The following is a 5238-nucleotide window of genomic DNA, read 5'->3' on the forward strand; positions in this document are numbered from 1 at the left end:
GTGCAAATGAAGTAGTGTGGGCCAAAACATGCATCCTTTCAAGAAGTTGCAACACTTGGCCAAAACCTGCATCATTTCGAAAAGTTGCAACACTTCATTTCTTCCAACTTTGGTCCGCAATTTCTCATTCATTCGGAGTTGGTTTCGAGATTCCAAATATATCACGATGATCTACTTGACGAGTAGAATAAGTTGATCTATTTACTTTTGTAATTTGACCATAAGATCAAGTTCGAATATTTGGTCGAAATTGACACGTAGTCATACCATTTCATTTTCCACGTTTACGTACCTTTTCATTTTCCAATTTTTGGTTAATAATTTGAACCAGGGAGGACTTTTTCTACAGGGTTTATACAGGGGCCCTCACTGTAGCGAGGGCCCCACATGTATAAAAAAAATTAGCACGGGCTCATCAATGTGAGTACCTGTGAAATATCTGGCAAAATTTTCCCTGTATATGTATGGTGGTTCTTGAACCAATTCCTACAGTTTCCTCACCGGCACTGTCTCAAGGAAGAAAACGAGGTCGTTTCAGTTTTCCCTCTAAACTTATTATTGATGGCAGTGTTTATTTGATTTAACGTGATTTTTTAAATTTCAGGTGCATTTGATAAGGCTTTCATCGGGGGAAGACTGAATTGATCTTCGAAGGTTTGTTTTCGCATCCGAATGAATTTTGGGACCTCGCCTCTTGTCCTTTTGATCAACGCATATTCTTCAATGTCTTCTCTTCGGGTAAGTAGGTCGTTTTTATCTATTTTTTTCCTAAAAGTATTCCGGCTTATATGGACTTCCACATTGCATCTCACAGTTTTCTAAATTTAGTTATATGTTGTTTTTTTTTTTGTGTTTCGAAGGTGAATCATATGGAGCAGCAATATGGCAAATCCCCGAGTTATATGGCCAGCAGAATTCCCCTCAACATGAACGAACTGCTAATGTGGATGCTCACAGTTCGAAGATCAAATGGTGAGCTTATCCTTTCATGGCTAAACTGTGAGCTTGAAGCTGAAAACAAGACACAATTGTAAAACGTAGTTATTGATAATGTTGTTTTGAAGATAAAAAGAAAGTGGAATACCTTTCTGCTCTATGCTTATCATTTTGCTATTCGATGCTTGTTTGGGTTAACTGGAAATTTGTGACTTATGTTTATATCTTTTGGAACAAATGAATCTCAGTGCGTATTGAATTTTAATATCTAAAATGGATTAGTTGAACTTCTTTAACACCTATCCCAATCAATGCATGCTATTTTACAAATTTAATTTTGAAGGGTGTGCTATTTATGTATCTTATTGCCTTTAAAAATAACTGTTATTATTAATATTTTTTTTTTGGGTAATTATTTCCTCTTTCCTAGAGACTTGATAGACCCTACAGGGTTGATTTTTGGTAATAAGAAAGAAAAGTTCATAGAAATGAAAAGGTATTTTGTTTGTCTATCCTAGAGATGTCAACAAGCCGAGTAGACTTGTGAGCCGAAACTCGAGACTCAGGCTTGATTCGAGTAAAATTAAGTCTGGCTTTTCTTGGCCCGAACAGAGCCGAGTAGAGTTAAAGCTCACATACACAGTTTTCGGCTCGAGTCTTACCGAGCCGAGGTAAGCCGGCTCGATTTTTTTTTTTTTAAGTAGCTGTTTGCTGCCTGCTGAACACAGTGCGCTGACTATTGTGCTGACTATTTAAAAGGCCACAAGTGCCTTTTATTTTCAAGCTGGCCCGATGTCCCAAAGTGGGGCTCGACTTGAGCCTTGAGCCTGTTCGAGCCAACGAGCCAAATTATCATCCCTAGTCTATCCTTCGGATCTGTAAGGCCCAAAGCAATACAAAATGATTTTTTTAACATTAGCATGCTCCTAAGACATGCTGTTGTCAAGACAAATTCATCTTTGCTTTATGTTGAGATTGACATTCATTTTAGTTTAGATGATTTTTGTTTAGTTGAATACTGAAGGGCATTGAATACTCATGCTCTTTGTATTAATGTTGTTGCACACCACATTGATGGCTGGCTGGCTTATGTAGACTTGTATTGTGCATGCACACACCTTTATATATGGGATAGTTTCACTTTAGGTTGGCAGGCTGATTTCCCATTCTTTGCTCCTTACTTATTGACCATTTTAGGAGTGAGTTTTTCTAGATCAATATGTGCTTTTATTTCTAATGATTATCTTTTTGCTCAAAAGACCTTTTTGTTTTATTTTCATTTCATGCATGTTGTCTTCAACCTCTCAATCACAGTGTCTTGATAAAATTGATGGACAAGGTAATGGAATATTATAATATCTCCTAAATTTTTAACCCGTTCAAAAACTGACCTAAATTTAAAATAACAAAGAAGCTTGAAGAATGGTTAAAATGCAGTATGCAAATTATATGTCTGTATAATTATAAAAGTAACTTTTTATTGAACACACTAACAGAAAAAAGGATAGTTGTTCCTAGGAGTAGAATGTGGCCCTAGTTGGAAAGTAAGTGAAGTGATTGCTGCTTGATCAACCTGCAAATTGCTAAGGGCCATCATTATATTGTGTTTTGGAAATTTTCGCCATTAAATACAATTATAATTGACAAAATGATGAAAATAATGGGGAACCAATTTTCATACTCATCCATATTCTTCTCTTGAAAAAGAAATAAAACTTAAAAATTATTTTCTTGGTCTCTCTTGGTTGATCTTTCTTAACGTTCCTGTAAATTTTCTTTCAATATTTGCAATTGAAGGAAGGATGAAAGTTTTTTTGAATGCAGAAAAAAAATATTTTTAAAGCTTCAATCATTTCTCTATCCCTCTCTTTAATAGACTGGTTGACGTGTCTAAGGTAACTGCTGAAGATGAGGCTGAGATGCATATACGGGAACTCAGAAATCGAAGTACCCAGTCTCTGAGCTCCCTGAACATTCACACTGGTATTTTTGTGAATAATGATACATCCCTAGTTTAATTTTGGGTATCTATTGATGTTTGGTTTCTTCAAATGGCATTTCTGTTGTATTCGTTCCTTTCTTTTATGACAGTTTTTGTTCCTTTGTATGTAAACTCGATTCCTGTATCCCCATAAAGCACAATGAAGCTTGCCAGGCCAGCCCTTCTAAGAAAAGAATGCAATTCTCTTGTTTTTCTCATGTTTGTCATGTTATAATGGTAGTTCTGAGTGGATCTTTTAATCATTTATTCACTAATATTGATTATTTGATAAGTCAAAAAATATTGATATTGTTGACAGGACATGGACTGTTAAATGTAATCCGGAATATGACGGCTTTATTCTGGTTCTCTCTTTCTCTCTCTGCGTGCACATTGCAGATCAAACTCAATTCATCATTTTCCTAGAACAATTTTCTCTTAAATATATGCTTCTTAGAAAGGGCATGATGTTATTTCTAGTCATTGTTTTTTTTTTTTTTTTTTTTTTTTTTTTTTTTTTTTTTTTTTTTTTGCCAAATTGATGTAGAGTGCTGGAACTGACTCTGCTGTCAATTTATGGTCGGTTCCTCCAAACAGTGACGATTTTTCTTCGGACAGGTGTATATTATCTTTACAAGTCCAACTTCAATGCCATTATCTGACCATTATATATTTATCATTATTTATAATTTTGGCAGCCTCGTGGAATCACCTACAAGGGAGGTAGACCGTAGATGCATTGCTTCATTCATACACTGATTATGAAGACAGTGTTTCTGGTAATTGTTACAAATTTGAAATTCTTTCAGATTTAGTGCTTTAACTCAACTTTAACTGGTTCACTTGGCTGCAGACCTTGCTTGGAGTTCTCGAGAACCCTGGATATTTGCTTCATTGTCTTATGATGGGAGGGTACAACTACATTTTCTTTAAAAAAAAAAAAAAATATAATAGTATATTCTCGTAATCACATAATATTACATCTAGCAATAAACCGAATAGAGAGTTGGAAAAGGATTTTGGAAACAATCCCATATTATTGGAACAATGCTTAGTTTGTCGATGTATTCTTGTACTTCCACAATATTTCAAATGGAAAACTTGCATCGTCGTAGATGATGTTTATCAGACGTTGTTGCTGTTACCGTGACAGACTCTCAGCGTCCTGTAGTATCCTTCATCTTGGCTTTACATTCGTGTGAACGATACTTTTAGTAGGTGAACATGACATTTTCTTTTAGGCCAAAGCATAGATTATTTACGGTTTTGTTGTCTACCCTATTGAAAGGAAGGGCTTACTAGTGGTGAGAGAATATAAAAGTAGAGTCTAACTTATCCAAGTACTCTAGTCTGTTTTTCAATCTGTGCCTAGTTTTTCATCCACCATTTGTGCAAACACACATTTTTTGTATCAAGTAGGTTATTCCCTATTTCAGATACAGGTTACGGCTAGAATATAATTCTATTCCTCATTTGACATGATAACTCAAGGAAGCATGGGTTATAACAGCGTTAGTTCCTGTATGATGCAGGTAGTTGTGGAATCAATAGAACCCCATCTTCCTAAGAAATGAATCCAAGCAAATGCAGTAGGTGGAAATTCTTAGCCTTACCGATGCTCTATTGCTTCACAATGGTTGCCCTCTGGTATGGTTTTTTTTTTTTTTTTTTTTTTTTCCCTTTGGGTTTGTTTTTTTTTTTTTTTTTTTTTTTTTTAAATTTTGTCCAACAGTTGATTTAAACAAAATGTGCCTTTTGAGGAGAGTAATGATCAATATTACTGTATTATTGATATGTTATTCTTAGATTACACTGTAAAAGTCCTGTAAATTGTGTGCGTATTTACCAATCGCATGGATTAGTGTAGAGTTGTCTTATATATAAATGGGAAATCAGGGCTGGAGTCCAATCTTTTAGGTAGTGTGGATATGGCTCCCTTACCTTAAAAAATGAGGTTTTGCATCCCCAACCTATGGAAGTATGTGACTTTGGATCGTTGATGGTCGGAAAACCATCCATATGACTGTTAAAATTGAAATATTAGCTCTTGTTTAGTCCCGTTAGAATTTTAATACATTTTTCTCTTTTCTTTTTAAATTCATATTTTTCAATAAAATAATATTACATGTAAATAAAAAAAATTTCCTTATTTTTTAGCCACACATTCTTCCGAAAATTAGTATTCCAAAATAAATTATTTTCAAAATCTCATTATAATGGCAACCAAACAATAAGAAGACGATTTTGCCCTTACTTTAAGTTAGGGTTGAACAAAATTCTCGAACCGTACTGATCGAATCGAACCGATGCTCTTCTTAAGT

The 5238-nt window shown here is 34.7% G+C and overlaps 1 pseudogene; it reads left to right on the forward strand.

Moving 5' to 3' along the window:
• LOC111366782 overlaps positions 1 to 4584 on the forward strand; it is a 26427-nt pseudogene extending 21843 nt beyond the window's left edge.
• The last annotated feature ends 654 nt before the right edge of the window (positions 4585 to 5238 follow it).

This window comes from Olea europaea, chromosome 18 (assembly GCF_002742605.1).
Source record: "Olea europaea var. sylvestris chromosome 18, O_europaea_v1, whole genome shotgun sequence".
Lineage (NCBI taxonomy): Eukaryota > Viridiplantae > Streptophyta > Magnoliopsida > Lamiales > Oleaceae > Olea > Olea europaea.